This window comes from Dromiciops gliroides, chromosome 2 (assembly GCF_019393635.1).
Source record: "Dromiciops gliroides isolate mDroGli1 chromosome 2, mDroGli1.pri, whole genome shotgun sequence".
NCBI classification, from domain to species: Eukaryota; Metazoa; Chordata; class Mammalia; order Microbiotheria; family Microbiotheriidae; genus Dromiciops; species Dromiciops gliroides.
In genome coordinates, this window is record NC_057862.1 from 141,302,051 (window position 1) to 141,318,970 (window position 16,920).

The following is a 16,920-nucleotide window of genomic DNA, read 5'->3' on the forward strand; positions in this document are numbered from 1 at the left end:
GGCTATTAAAAATCTTCTGTTGTTTTACAGCTGAGTCCCACAGAAAAGAGACCCTCCACAAAAGGGGTCTTTCTCTGGTTGCTGTGGGAACATTTCTCTGAGGTTATTAATATAGTCCTTTGTCTCCAGTTTGGCTCAAGGCAGATACATAGGTATTTATCATCTCATTCTCCTAATAGCCAAACACTTGTGTCAGTCAGGAGTTTGGGGTATGGAGGGACACTTTTTGTTTGCTTTTCTGCCTGTGATTTTCTGCCAAGCCAACTGGGCTAGATCACACAAGATATCCTAGACCACCTCTTGAAGAATAGGGAGCCACCAGCTATTTGGGGTAGTTAGGTGGCACAGTGGATAGAGCACCAGAACTTACTAGCTATGTGACCCCGGACAAGTCACTTAACCCCAATTGCCTCACCCAGAGGGAGGGAGCAACCCCCTACACCCATTTTATAGATGAGGTAACTGAGGCGTACAGAAGTGATTGAACAAGGTCATATGGTAATTGGGTTGGAACTAGAATTAAACTCTCCAAACTCCTTGTTTATCATTCTTTCTCTTCTCTGCCTCTCTGAACTCTTGCTTGTTTCCTGATTCTATGAACACAGCCCCGCCTGGGAAGAAACCGCCCATGCAGTTTACCCAAGACTACCCTGAAAATAAGCACCAAATGGAAAGAGAAAGTCAGCTTTAACCACAGGGTCATCTTGACCTGCCAAAAGCAAAACCCAAACTGAAGAGGAGAGCTGTGAGGTGGTTCCCTGGCCCTTGCTATCACCGTGTGTATTTTGGAGGGCGGGGGCTCCAACCCATGGCCAAATCTACGGCTCTTCTCAGGCCTCAAGTTCACCCACTGAAGATAGGCCTGGAAGCACATCAAGGCAGACATCTCCCTGGCCACGGTTTTGCAGGGAGAAACAGGTTGCTTGGAAAGAACAGTTTGCACTTCCCCATCTATTGCACGTCTGGATCTCAAAGTCCTGGTCAGTAACCTTGAGGGAACAGGGTGTGCTTCCAAAACAACTCCCCATAAAATAGCTTGAAAGTGTGGGATATGGGGTATAGGTGGAGCAGGAGGTCATTATGGCAGTAATCATTGGGGGATAAGATCATGACTTTTGCCCGGTGGCTAATCAGAAGGCCCCATGAGGATGGAGCCAAAGTCTCATTATATTAACCTTTTTCCTTGAAGAGACCAGAAGAAACCTCTCAGACATTTAGAAATAAGTAGCTCTGGTAACATACACAGAATCTGTTTCTAACCCTAATGAAGCAAGATGCAGAGGTCTATTTTTAGACCTGGAAACTGGCTCAAAAAGTAGGGCCTTTAATAAAATGCAGGTGCCTGAATAAGAGAAAGGAGCACTTAGAATGGGAATGAGTTGTTTTCAACAGAAAGCAAAACACATTCTCTAAATGACTAGAGCAATGGGGAAATTGACTCATAAATGAAAACGCCTGTGTGAAGGACCACAGAATTCTAGATTTTGAGTTGGAAGGGACCTCCTTGGAGGGCGCTTAGTGCCAATCTTATCATATTATAGATGGAAACTCTGAATCCCAGAGGACTTAGATAACCTGACCAAAGTTCACATATATAGTAAGTGACAAAGCCAGGTTTCAAACTCAGGTTCTCTGAGTCAAAAGCCAGCCCCCTTTCCCCACTGGCCCTCAATGATGCTATAGCTGAGTCAAGTATGGGGGAAAAGGTGTAGGGCATAGATTCTTTTCTTTGTCCTCAATTGGATGTTCTCACTTTCAGAACCAATGAATATAGTCATTGGTAACATTTGGAAAGTAGGTGAAATTTTTTCTTTACCTTATTCATTGATCCTTTCATGCAAGAGAAGACAACTACCCTCACCTGCCTCTCCATCTGCCTGGCCCCCTTGCTATGATTGCTTGGGCAGGCCTGGACGTTTAGAGAGCATCCCATGTTTCTGACTTATCTTTACTCTCTCTCCCCCATAAAAAATGACCTTTTCTTTGTTTCATTTCTATATATCCTGCTCCATGACTTCTAAACTATTTGACAGTGGCTTAGCTTATCGCCACCCCCAAAGAACAGTTTGTATTTTGTCAGAATCCTTCAAAACCTCACCCTAAACAAGGGACTAATGGTCAGGGAGTTTGTGTGTGTGTGTGTGTGTGTGTGTGTGTGTGTGTGTGTGTGTGTAGAGTTTTCAAACATCAGGATGGGCCCATGAAAGAGTTCTTTGGTGGTAGGTGGGATTTTCTTAGTTTCCCCCAATTCACACCATGGGGCAACTTCCTTCTTAATGCACCTTTGCGCAGGGTGCATTGAGGGCTTTGAGAAAATGCAGGCAAAGCTTCAAGTACAAGGCTACCTGAAAGCCACCAAGATGACTTTTTACTACCCTCAAGGGACCTCTATTGGTTCCAAGAGTGAGTAGAATAGGCTGGACATGACACTTGTGTACCCTAGGAAGGTTTTCACAATTATGCTCCCCTTTGTTTGAAAACTGCAACTTCTGTGTTCCTGTTCACTGAAAGTATTGAAGATCATGTTTGTTTTTGGACACAGTGCCTTAGAAAGGACACTGGCAAACTGGAATGAGTCCAGAGGAGGGCAATTAGAATACTGAAGGGACCAGGGACTCTTCAATATGGATGCTGAAGGAATAAGATATTTAGCTTCTAAAAGAGAAGACATGAGAGAGGGTGATGTGATAACTATCTTCAAGTATTTGAAGGGTGGTCATAGGGGAGACTGGGGAAGCTAGGTAGTACAGTGGATAGAGCACCAGGCCTGGAGTCAGGAAGATCTGAGTTCAATTCTGGTCCCAGACACTGACCAGATGTGTGACCCTGGGCAAGTCACTTAACCTCCATTTGCCTAAGTTCTTCATGTGTAAAATGGTGACACAATGGAGAAGGAAATGGCAGTATCTTTGCCTACTTTGCCAACCTCTATTTATTTCTCTGTTCAGTGGATGATGGGCTGACCAAACCCAAGACTAGATAATATTCACTGTTTGGGACCTTTGCAAAGCATCTGTTTCCTTTGGGGTGCCCCAAGATGAAGTCTGGGCAGGTTTTTTGAAAATTAGGGGAATGTAGCAGCAGGCATAAAGTAGCAATCTAGGGAAGAATGAATGAGGCAAGTATCATAAATGGCTGATAGTATGAACTGAGGACCCAGTCAGAGGGTCTCTGATCAAGGGGAAGGGTTCTCATTCCTGGGAGAAACTTGTGAAAGGAGGAGTGGCTAGTCTCAAAGGATTGGAGATACAAGGATAGAATGAAGGAAAGAGATTAGAGAGATGAGAGAAAGAAGACAGAATCCTAGGATTGGGACTGGGATACAAGGTGGTGAGGATGGGACTCTAGTCACAAAAGTACTATCCTTTAACTGGGGTGAAAGGTCAGAGTAGGATAACAAGAATATTAGTAATAGCAGGAATTTATATGAATCTTTAAGGTTTGCAAGGGTTCTAATAATACATTATCTCACTCGATACTCCCAACAAATCTATGAGATGATGCTGAGTATCCTGAGCTATGATGAATCCTTATATCTCTCCTGCCTATGGACCAAATTGGTCTCAGAGTGTAGGGTGGGGCCAAGCCTGCAGGTGGGGGGTGGGGTTAAATGGTCTCAGCTGTAGGGAATCCAGGGTTAGGAACCCAAACAGGTTATTTCAACCTCTTGGCTGCTATAACAACTATGCCGCTAGCAGTGTGGTTTCAGTGAGACCACCCTAAGCTACACCCAGCTAAACTGATAGTAAAAACGTCAGCTGTTGGCAGAAGGATACTGTAACACAAATGATGTGGTAAAATCTTTCTTGGCTCAACCTTTCACTTCTTTGCTTCTTCCCCCAACTTGTTCTGCTCCTTGTGTCTGATGGATTTTGTGGAGGGAAAGACAGTGGCCTAGAGTGGTTGGGACTTGGTTTTGGATTGGGAAGGGCTGGAATGGGGGCGGGGGGGGGGGGGAGGGGAGAACAAATCTCTCCCGGCAGTGGTATGGATTAGAAAATACACTGGACTGAGGAAGCTGGAGAACAAGATTCAAGTCTTCCCTCTGTCTCTAACCAGCTGTACAACCTTCCCTTTACTACTTTCAATTCTCTGAACCTCAGATATCTTATCCATAAAATGATGGGGGAGAGTAGACTCACTGATCTTTGGAGGAAAGTTGTGAGTAAAAATATTCAAGGATTCTAACCTAACAGAAAATCAGGGTCATCTTTTCCCTCTGCTTTTTAAAATTCTGGATCTCTGCAACTCACACTTTGTTAGTTCCTCCATTACTCTCCTTTCCCTTCTTAAGTTATCAATGAATCAACATTGATAGCCTATTCACATAGCAATCTTGAAGTCATTTCCCTTTTATTGCTATGCCCTGGGTTGGCACCAGGGTAGGAGACCTAACTAGGCTATTTCCTCCCTCCCAAATTGAAATCTTGGCTGCTATGCCTATGAAATCATGTTTACGTAAAGGTTGGCTCTAAGTGTGATGGAGTTGAAGGAGTGGCACATACATAGTCAGAAGACCTGAATCTGAAGCTTAGCTTTTATCATCTGTGTGATTTGACTTAACCTCCTTGAGTCTCAGTTTCTTTGTCTATAGAATGTGATAGTTGGACCACATCAGGGATTCTTAACCTTTTTTTGTGACAATCTGATGAAGTCTATAGATCCCTTCTAAGAACATGGTTGTGTTTTGTTTTGTTTTTGTTTCTTTAAGTAATTTGAGAGGGCAGCTAGGTGGCACAGTGGATAAAGCTGGATTCAGGAGGCCCTGAGTTCAAATCCAATATCAGACACTTGCTAGCTTACTAGCTGTGTGACCCTGGGCAAGTCATTTAACCCTCATTGTTCCCCCCCCAAAAAAAGTAATTTAAAGGATATACTACATTTCAGTTAGTGGTTAATAAAACTAAAGATATGATATTTTTTGAATCCAAGTTCATGGATCCTCTGAAAGCTATCCTTTGGAATACAAAAGGATTTTGAGGCATCCTTGTTGTTGTTCAGTTGTTTTAGACTCTTTGTGACCCCATTTGGTTTTTCCTTGGCTAGGAATGATTTGCCATTTCCTTCTCCAGCTCATTTTACAGAAGAAGATATTAAATTAAATAGGGTTAAGTGACTTGCCTAGGGTCAAACAGCTAGGAAGTATCTAAGGCTGGATTTGAACTCGGGTCTTCCTGACTCCAGGCCTAAAATTCTTTCTACTGTACCACCTAGCTGCCCCTAAAATTCTGCAATCCTAAGCAAAGTGGTAGACCTTCCACCTGCTTTCTGAAGCACTGTTCTTAACCCAATATATTCATACCTTTTCCATTCAGAGGTGTATATCAATTTTAAAAGTATTAATTGAAAATGGCTTCAGGTATTAACTCCCTCTGGAATATGTGAATTTTAATAAACCTCCCTGAAAGAAGGAAAGGCCTTTACGATGCAAATCAATGAAACCATAAGCATATAACCAGTTACCATCCTTAAGTGATTTGTGGGAAATCTGTAGTTAGGTGAAACATCATTACAGGAGCCATTTTAGCAAGATAGGAAAGGCATGAATATTACAAGTGTGCTGGCTATTACAGGAACCAGGCTGAGGTTTTAGTTAAATTCAACATGCATAGTTTGACAGGGCCTCTAAAAAGGCTGAGACCATTGAAAGTTGCATCATGTAAGATTGCAGGATTCTGGAGGTGCTAGTGCTGCTGTATTCTGTTATTGTCAAACCACATCTGGATCTCTGATCCCATTTTAGAAAAGACACTGACAAGCTGGAGAGATGCCCAGGCTGGTGATGGGCCTTGAGATCATGATGTATGAGGATGAGGATGTTTGGCTTGGAAGAAAGAAGATGTAATAGCTGTCTCTAAGTATATGAAAAGCTATGAAGCAGAAAATGGAGTCAATGTACTTTGCTTAGCCCCAAAGGGTAGAGCTAGGAGCAATGTGCAAAAGTTGCAATAGAAGATTTCATCTCCAACTCAATCTAATGAAAAACTTCCTAGGGATTAGAGCTGTTTAAAAGCTGAAAGGGCAACTTCTGGAGATGGTTTCTACCACCTTCCTGAGCAAAAGCTGGATGACCTATTTGGAGGAAATTGGAGAGAGGGATCCCAGTCAAGTACAGTTATGCTAAATAATCTCCGAGGTCTCTTCCAGTTCTGAGATTCAGTTCAATTAGATGCTGACTAGGCAGTTATGTGCAAGGCACACTGGGATATGGAGATGAAAAAAGAGGGGTTCTGCCTTCAAAGAACTTATATTTTACTAGGAGATATAACATAAAAATAGATAAAGACAAGGGAGAAAGGGGGGCGGGGAATGAGTTGCTGATACTGGAGCTGAACTTAGAAGGAAGTTAAAGATTCTAAAAGGCAGAAATGATGAGGACATCCATTCCAGGCATGGGGGAAAGCCTGCACCAAAGCTGAGAAGCAAGATATTGATTGTCAAATTGAGGGACTAGTAAATAGGCCAGCTTGGATGGCAGAGTACATGAAGAAAAGAATTGTGAAATAAGTCTGGACAAGTAGATTGAAGCCAGAAGCACAGATTGAGAAGTTTCCATTTTATGTTCCAGGTGAGAGGAAGTCTCTGATGATTTTTGAGGAGAGAACTGACCATGGTCATATCTGTGCTTGAGGGCGATTTTTCGATGAATTTGGGTCCCCAGAAGGGAATCTGAGTAAAGATGTCTGGTAGTGTCTTAGAGATTTGGGTCTGCAACTGAAATGGGACAAATTTGGGAGTCAACTGTTCAAAGATAGTATCTGAAATCATGTGAACAAATGAGATTACAAAGGCAGAGTACAAACACACCCACCTACCACACATTTGTATATATAAATGAATATAATAATAATATAATATAATAACCTATATACATACACACACACATATATATACACATGCACACATATATGCACTAGTTTAGAACCTGCATTTAAATTATACATCTATATTACCTAATAATAACAATTACACACACACACACACATTATATATTATTACAATCTCTGTGAGATTGGGCATATAACTTCTCTGGGCCTGAATTTCCTCATCTAAAAAATTACTCAAAAGCATCCAGCTCCCAGTCTTCTGGATGCATACTGTCTGCAAAAATCCCAGTGCAGCCTGACCCAGATTAAAATGTAACTGGGAAATATTTAATGGAATAAATAAAAATAGCTAATGTTAATTTGTGGTTTTCTAAGCCAATATGCTATCTGCAGGGATCAATTTCTATTTGAGTTTGATATCACTGTACTAGATGACCTCTCAGGGCCTCTTTCAGTTCTAAAGATATAATTCTATGATACCTTAGATGTAGATTTCCTCCAAAGCTCAGTCCTTTGGCTCCCAACAAAGAAGTGTGAGAAGGAGCAATCAGATAGGGGAATAAACAGAAGAGAGCATTATCACTCAAGCCAATAGCGTACTTGACAAGCATTTATTAAGAGCCTACCTTGGGCCAGGCACTAGGGAAAACCCTGGGAGTACAAAGAAAGGAAAAAAAAGACAGTCCCCACCCTCAAAGAGATAAATTTGATATGATCAATAGAGGGAAGGCACTTGCATTAAAAGGGATGGAGGAAAAGCTTCTTATAGAAGGTAGGATTTAAGCTGAGACTTGGAGGGAACCAGGAGGTGAAGATGAGGAGGGAGAGAAATCTAAGTGGTGGTGGTGGTAGTGCTGGGGTGGGGTGGGAGACAGTCTGAAAATGCACACAAGTGGGAAATGGTAAATCTTGTTCAAGGAACATCCAGGAATCCAGTGGCACTGGATCATAGAATTGAGCTAGGTGATGAAATGGATAAAGCACCAGGCCTGGAGTCAGGAATACCTGAATTCAAATCTGGCCTCAGACACTTCCTAGCTAAGTGATCCTGGGCAAGTCACTTAACCTTGTTTACTTCAGTTTCCTCACCTGAGCTAGAGAAGGAAATGGCAAACCACTCAGTATCTTTGTGAACCACAAAAAGGGGTCACAAAGAGTCAGGTAAGACTGAACAACAAACGTACATTTATTTATTATTTAATGCACATAATATAGAATATATTAATGGTGCTAGAGTAAAATTAAATTGATTGGAGAAAAGTTATATTAAAATATACTTGCATAAATCTAGGCAATGGTAAGGAAGTATTTTGGTATTTTGTTGTGACTATTCCATTGTTTTCAGTTGTGTCCCACTCTCCATGACCCCATTTGGGATTTTCTTGGTAAAGATACTGGAGTAGTTTGCCACTTCCTTCTCCAGCTCATTTTGCAGATGAGGAAACTGAGGCAACCAAGGTTAAGTGACTTACCCAGGGTCACACAGCTAGGAAATGTCTGAAGTCGGATATGAACTCGGGAAGATGAATCTTCCTGACTGAAGGTCCAGGACTCTGTGCACTATGGCACTATCTAGTTGTCCAAACTCTTATGGTTAGAGAGTTTCAAATTCCCTGCTATCCCCCCCAAACCCCCCACCCCCATCTCTCAGGGTTCCTAAGTGCTCTTTAAATTTTACAACCTTGGGTTTGCCCAGTTTAGAAACAAATCACAAATGGCCTATTAAAAGAAAGTTTCACGGGTTTAATGCAACACAGTTCACACTTCTAGGTGTTAGATTAACTGCCATCTTTCATACTATTTCTGTTCACTCTCATTTTCCAACTCATTGAAATGGTCTTCCAGTTGTCATCATAACACAGGGTCCTAGTCCCAAGTTCCTACAGAAAATGGAGCTTTGCTTCATTAAACAAAGGGTTTAAAAACACAGACATTTGCTTTTATCCCTATAATTTGTAAGGCACTGGTGAGGCATTTAATATATCTCATTTTAGGTGTGTGTATGTACATACATACACAGATTTGCTATATATACATATCCATATGTATCATATCTATAAACTACAGTTGTCCCACTTTGCAAGGGTTGGGGGTGTGGCACCCCCATGGTCTGGAAAATGCGAGTAAAAATTTTTGCTCCCCCCCCATACCAGAGAAGTCTGGATTATTGTAGTATTAAAAGATAAAATATGTTGATATTAGACAATACTATTCATATATTTTATGTATTTCTGAGTTTCTAAACTTTTTCTGTGTCATCTGCTGGCCTTCATGTGTCATTTGTGGCTTCCACAAAACTTCTAAAAAATTCCCATTTAATTTCTTATGCCAACCAATAATACATCAAAACTGCAATGGGAAGAGTTGCAATGTAGAAGAGATAACTGTATATGAATGTCTTATTTTAGCATTGACATACTATCAAACAAATATTGTTAGAGTTATTATCGAGATGAATAGGGAAATGTAATTAGGGGAGGAAAAGATGGTGGCCAGGAGATGCCTACCTTATAGTATCATTTTAGGGATAAGGAAAGGGTCTGGTATGGCTAAATAATTCCATTCTATCCCGTGACTGGTTCTTGAATTTCATTGGCCTGAAGGTTTATAGCAGCTAAGTGGCACAGCCAGATAAAGCAAAGGGCCTGGAGTTAGGAAGATTCAACTTCTGGTGTTCAAGTCTGGCCTGAGACACTTAGTAGATATGTGATCCTAGGCAAGTCACTTAACCCCATTTGCCACATTTCCTCATCCATAAAATGCGCTGGAGAAGGAAATGCCAAACCACTCCAGTATTTTGCCAAGAAAACCCCAAATGGGGTCACAGAGATCTGGATGCAACTGAAAAACAACACAACACAACAAAATGGGTTATAAAGTTCTTCCTTTGCAACAATCCTGTGAAGTAGGTATTCCACATATTACCATCCCCATTTTACAGATAAGGAAACTCATACTCAGAGCAGTTAAGTGACTTATCTCTAACAACTTTCCCTTTTCCTGCATCACCATTCTTCCATTCTCCCAGATTTAAGTTCTTGGTATTATCTTCAACTTCTCATTTTTCCTCACTACACAAAATATTGCCATTTTTTACCTCCACAAGATTTTTTTTTCCAACTTCATAATGTGGTTTGAACCTATTTTTCCAACCTAGTTATATATTACTCCTCTTCTCACACTTTATGGCCCAGTCAAATTGGTTTTCTTGCTGTTACTCACACACAGAATTCCACTTCCCATTTCCTTGCTTTTGCACTGGAATGCATTCATTCCTCACTTCTTCCTCATATAATCTCTTATTTAGTTCATGAAGCTACTCAAGCACAGCCTTCTACATCAAGTTTTTCCTGATTTCCCCAGCTGCTAGTGCCATCCCTCTCTAACTACCATGTATTTAACCAACTTGTATTCAATAGTATTCTGTGCATATGAATATTTACATATTGTCTCCTCCAATGGGATGCAAACTCTTTGAGAGCAGGCTTTATTTCTTTTTATTTTTGTATCTTCAGAACCTAGCATTATGCTTGCTATATAACAGGATATTAATAAATGAGACTGATTGAGCTGGGGCTTAAACCTACATCTTCTCACCCTAGGACTAACCCTCCTTCTGCTATATTTTAGTGCCTGTACATATTTAAAGAGTTTTTATTCATTTTAACTTAAATGCAAAAAGTAAAAAAAAAATTCCATGTATACAGCACATCATAAAGAGAAGATTCAATATAAAACCATGAATTTCCATTTCAGACTGTTTACTTTTTTTGTAGAAACTATGTAATAAATACTACACATTGTTTTCAAAGCTACCCTGCTTTGCTGTGCCTTCTTCTAAGTTTTCTTTTGTTCTCTATTATGTACTTTTTTTTTCTTCCTCCACAACCCGCCCTAGAGAAGGCTACAATTAAACACAGATATATATATATATTATTTATATATATATATATATATATATATATATATATATATATATATATATATATATATATAGAGAGAGAGAGAGAGAGAGAGAGAGAGAGAGAGAGAGAGAGAATGTGTATATATAGACAGACACAGAGATAGACATGTATACATGCATATACATATATATATGTATGTATATGACACCATATTATATGAACTTCTATTCATCAATTCTTTCCTTTGTAGATCCTTTGTAGTTGGTTTGAGTATTTATGATACTCAAGATGAAGTAGTTGGGGCAGCTAGGTGGAGCAGTGGATAAAGCACCAGCCCTGGATTCAGGAGTACCTGAGTTCAAATCTGGCCTCAGACACATAACACTTACTAGCTGTGTGACCCTGGGCAAGTCACTTAACCCCAATTGCCTTACCAAAAAAAAAAAAAAAGATGAAGTAGTCAAAGTTGTTCTTAGGTCAATAATTCTGTTTCTATGTACAATATTCTCTTGGTACTGCCATGCCTATAAATGCTAAGAGCTTCATGCCTCTTGTTTAAGATTTGCATCACTGTTTAAATGAAACTGTCATCAATCATTTACCTTTTAGTAGAAATGTAAGCGATAAGACAAGGGGATAGAGGAAAAACCCCGAAGAAGATACTGGCAGCTTCAGGTGGAGGGATATAGGAGAGTAGAATATGGAAAGAAAGAAGTACTGATGATGGGGAAAGAGTAGGTGGGAAGTTTCTGAAGAAAACCTTTTCCTATTTCACAATTTTGGCTTCTGTGGTTCCCCAAACCTAAGATTTTGCCAGTTTGGTCCTGCCACCTCATATTCCATTATAAAGGAAGGTTGCTTTTAACTGTTAAAGAAAGTCTGTTCCAAATGACATGTGTCCCTTTGGGGTACCAGGCTTAAATGATGTTCTCCTTCAGCTACTCACTTAGTTCTCTGATTGGAGAGAATTTCCCACTGTAGAAACCTTATTCTATCACTGATCAATATTGGCTGGGCTTGGGCATCACTACATGTATACCCCTCATTGAGTAAATCTAATTGCTGAAAACCAAGTTTTCAAAACAAATATATTGGTGGGGATAATTTTATTTACCAAACCAAACCAACAATAAACAGTTTTCTCTTTAATATTTCCCTTTTCTCCTTTGATCTCTAAGTGCTTTGTGGACAGTAGAGTATATTATCCATATCCTGATCTATATTCATTAAGTGGCTCTGGGAAAGGAATTACTTGTAGGATTAGGGAATGGAATTACCCTCTCTTACAAATCTCTACACGATGTGCCACCAAGAGACAATCTATGAGAGGACAATGACTAAAGCATCCAGGAAAAAAAGTTTGTGGGTGTCTGCACATTTAAATGGCTTGATCTCAACCAAAATCTGAACCATCTTTCAATATTCAGAGCAAATGTCATAACTTCTTACAAGTCCCATCGTGTTCCATTCTGTATTTTAACTTCTGAGTCTGTCTCATGTTCTCACAACACTGTGAACTTCATAAGGATGTGGATTTTCACTAGATCCTAAATATCTTTGTTTTCCCTACTATTCCTGACATGGTAGTTTGCACAGAGGAGACACCTGATAAAAGCTTCTCACTTTACATTGATCTGAATTTTGAGCAACTAGAAGGAGCTCAAACATGGGTGAACTGGGTAAAAGATCCCATTATGGTCACTGTATTGTTCTTATGAAGCAAGAAAGAGAATTAATGCATTTAAAACATATCAACAACAAAGATCAACATATAATTAAAAAAACAACAAAACAACCTACAGTTAACCAGAAACTCAATTAATCACATCTTAAGGGATCTAGACATCTCAAATCCAGTGCGTTTAAAATAGAACACGTTATCATTCCTCCAAACTTCCCTATTTCCATTAAAGGCACCACCTTCCTTATTATGGCTCAAATCTGCAATGTTAGTGTCATTCTTTTTTTAAAAAAATAATAAACATTTTTATGTATAGCTTTGGATTCCCATTTTTATCCCTCTTTACCTCCCTCCCCTCCCCCTTTCTTGAGGTGGCAAACAATCACATGTGATTACATAAAACATCATATTTGTCATTTTGTACAAGGAAACTTGATTAAAAGAAAAAATGAAAGTGAAAAATAGCATGCTTCAGTCCGTTCCATCAATATCAGTTCTTTCTTTAGAGGTGGATAGTACGTTTCATCAATAGTCCTTTGGAATTGTCTTAGATCATTGCATTGTTGAAAATAGTCAAGTCATTCACAGTTCTTCATCAAACAATTTTGCTGTCTCTGTGCACAATGTTCTCTTGGTTCTGCTCACTTTACAATACATCATTTCATACATGTCTTTCCAGGCCTTTCTGAAGCCATCCTGCTTGTTATTTCTTATAGCACAATAATATTCCATCACCATCATATACCACAGTTTGTTTAACCAATCCCCAATTGATGGGCATTCATTAGTGTCATTCTTGACTCCTCGTCACTTATCCCATATATCCAATCAATTACCCAGTCTTGGTTTTTCTACTTTCACAATGGCTATCGCATCTATCTCCTTCCCTAATTTATAAAGTAATCACTCAATTCAAACCTTTTTCACATCTCACCAGACAACTGCAATTGACTCCTAATGGTTTTACTTCTTCCCAAGCTCTCCCTTCTCTAATATTTGTTGTTTGTCCTTTGTTTTTGAAGAGACTGTGATATTAGGGTGATGTCATGACTTTCAGTGAATTGGATTTAAGTGAGGAAAGACTATGCAAAGTCACCAGCCTCATTCTCTCTTCCAGAGCCATCTGGGTCCAGTGGCAAGATATATATCAGGACAACTTGGAGATGGACCCTGATGTTTTAAGGCAGATGGGGTTAAGTGACTTGCCCAGGGTCACACAGCTAGTAAGTGTCAAATTTCTGAGGCCGGATTTGAACTCAGGTTCTCCTGAATCCAGGGCTGGTGCTCTATCCACTTAACCACCTAGCTGCCCCCAACATAGAATCTTTTTTGACCTCCTCAGTTGCTAGTGCTCTCTCCACTAAAATCACCTGGCATCTATGTTGTATGTGTTTTGTAAAAAATCTACACATATACACTATGTCTCCCAGATAGAATGTAAGTTTTTTGAGGGAAAGTACCATCTCACATTTTAAATCCCAATGCTCATCATAGTGCTTAATCAATTATTGTCAATGACTTGGTTAACAGGGTCTATAAAAATGAAACGTAAATGGCTCAGCCCTTTTTTGTGATCTATCTCTCCCTCGAACTTTCAAATCAGTGTTCCAAGGGAAAAGGTATTTCTTCCTCCCACCCTTCTACCCCACTCTGGGTGGTAATTTGTAGGAAAAACACAGGATGAATAGTACTGGCCTGGGTGTCTTGAGTTTCCTGAACCTTTGGTTTCTGGATGCCTCTGCTTTTTAATTTCCTTTTCTGACCACAAGTCAGACCAAAATTCCTGAGAATAAATTTTGTTATGCTCACGATGCAGCAATGAATGGAACATTGCCTTCACAGGGCAAATGACAGTTGTACATGTGGTTGCATATGACCTGAATGAAGAAATCCTATGTAGATCTGCCCAGTATTGAGTATTATCTCATAGATAGTCCCAAATTCAATATTTCCCAAGTCTGAGTTCCCAAGAAATCCAGTTTCTATATTTGTTAATTACTATCTTCTTTTAACCTATTCTTCCTCAGAAGTGTTTTACTTCTGGGGCAGCTAGATGTCCCATTGGTTAAAGCACAGGACCTGGATTCAGGAGTACCTGAGTTCAAATCTGGCCTCAGACACTTGACACTTACTAGCTGTGTGACCCTGGGCAAGTCACTTAACCCCCATTGCCTGCCAAAAAAAAAAAGTGTTTTACTTCTGACTGTCCCCTCCCCTGCTCTGCACTCCCTTTTTTTTTTCACCCTTCCTTCCTTATCCTCTTCCCCTCCTACTTTCCTGTAGGGTTAAATAGATTACTCCTCCCAACTGGGTGTGAATGTTATTTCCTCCATGAACCCACTCTGATGAGATTAAGGTCTTTGAGCTAATTCTTCGTTCTAAATTTTCTTCTTCCCTCCCTCCTCAACCCTTCCTATGAAATCAATCAATTTAATATGTCATACTTGTGCAGTAATGCAGAACATATTCATCTTCCTTGAAAGTGTTTTGCTTTTTACTGCTCTCTCCCCCAATCTGCCCTTTCCTCCTCCCTCACCCCCTTATGTCCCTCCCCTCCCTCAGGGCAAAAATATATTTCTATACCTACTTGAGTATGTACATTAGTCCTTCTTTGAGCCAATTCTGATGATATTAAGGTTCACTCACTCCCCAGTTCCTTCCCCCTCTTCCCCTCCCCTCCATAAGCATTTTTCTTGTTTCCTTCATGTGAACTACCTCTCTCCAAACCATCTCTCCTCCACTTCTTAAAGAAGGAAGGAGAATTTACTCAATAGTGTGCTGACAGAGGATCAACCTGAAGCTAAGGGTCTCAATCCAAGTCTTCAGGGTGAGGGAGGAGGGATCTAGACCTTGACCTTGATAAATGTTCTATTGTCATGAGTTGTTTGGACAGTGCAGGTTCAATGTGAAGGAGATTGATTTGTTTGGCAGTGTTTATGTTCAGGGTGAGTCTGATGAGCTATTCAAATGTTTTATGTTTCTGTATTTGCTCAAAGGTTTCTATGAATCCTTTGCATCTTATACCTTTTTATAGTGGGAAAAGTAAAAGAATTACCTATTAGTATACTGAGTCTCTGTGTAAAAATTAGGGACCTATTATTCCATTTGGGGAAACATTAAAACAAGCTATAGTTTACCTTTATTTTAGAGATATCCCCAGAGTAAAACTCTAAACTAGAGATATTTCCAATTATTATCAAAAGGAAATGGGGGCAGCTAGGTGGTGCAGTGGATAAAGCACAGGCCCTGGATTCAGGAGGACCTGAGTTCAAATCTGGCCTGAGACACTTGACACTTACTAGCTGTATGACCCTGGGCAAGTCACTTAACCCCCATTGCCCCACAAAAAACAAAAACAAAAAAAGGAAATGATGGTCTTCTAAGGTTCATTCTTTAAAATCAGATTAAGTGCATATGAGTCCAGAGACTAAAGGCTAGAGGAGGGGAGGCAGATCCTGAACTCAGGTTATAAATATTCTATTATAGACACTCTATCTCATCCTTAGCCCCCTTAATGTTTACTTAGGGTTTCAGAGCTTTTAATGTACAAAATGCAAGTAGATCCAGGAAATATATTTTAATATAGGAGAGGAATGGCTTGGTTTTGGTCAAGTTAAGTTAGGTTGATCTGCTAAACCCAGAATCCAAGGAAGGTTGAACATAGGCTAATTGAAAGGCAGGAAGCTTACTTCATTCCTGAGGGATATTATTTTATTAAGCCATAGAGGCAATCTATTTCTTAAACAATTAGATAGCAAGATATTTCCTGATTGTTCACAGCAGGATATAACCATTGTGCTCCACTGGTATCCTCAAGATAGCCAGAGAAAGCGAGGAAGGCCCCTTTCTCCACCCCAGAATGTTTGGAAGTATTTCATGAAACAAACTCGTGTAAGAGTGAGGATTAGAAAGAACAGAAACACTTGAATGGGTTGTAATCATCATTGCTGGAGGGAATAAGCACACTGATGAAATCACAGATCCACTCAAGATCATTTGAAAATTTGACAACTCTTCTCCATGTAAGGAGAGCAACTTGGTATAATAAGAAAGAGAGCTGGTCTCAGAGTCAGAAGACCTAGGTTCAAGGTCCAACTCTGGCCCTGGATAAGTTACTTAAACTCTTAATGCTTTATGGAAGGCAACTCTGTAAGACTTTAGGTTGGAGGAAGTGACTCCCTATATTGGTAGAGGAAGTTTCTAACCAGGAGTTCTTTACTATGAAATTACAGGGGCAATAAAGCAAAAAACAACAAGAACAAACAAAAACAAAAACAAAACAACCAAACAAACAACCCCCCCCCCAACCTTCCACCTTTATAGTTTGGACAACTGGCCAACCAAGAGGATGTACAAGAGATGGGCGTTAATGTTCTCTTCCCTTCCTCCTCAAAAAAAAATAAAAAAAAATACTTTTCTATTCACCAACCTGATTCCTCATTTGTCAGGCTTTTGTTCTATTTTAGCCTGAATTTGCATGATGTACTTTCATTACATATATTTTTAA

General features: G+C 39.9%; 1 long non-coding RNA gene across 1 annotated transcript in view; it reads left to right on the forward strand.

Moving 5' to 3' along the window:
* The first annotated feature begins 786 nt into the window (after positions 1-786).
* LOC122738371 overlaps positions 787-16,920 on the forward strand; it is a 31,654-nt gene continuing 15,520 nt past the window's right edge. Inside the window, exon 1 of the long non-coding RNA XR_006354642.1 lies at positions 787-980. This is a non-coding gene — a long non-coding RNA (uncharacterized LOC122738371). The remainder of the gene's footprint in view (positions 981-16,920) is intronic.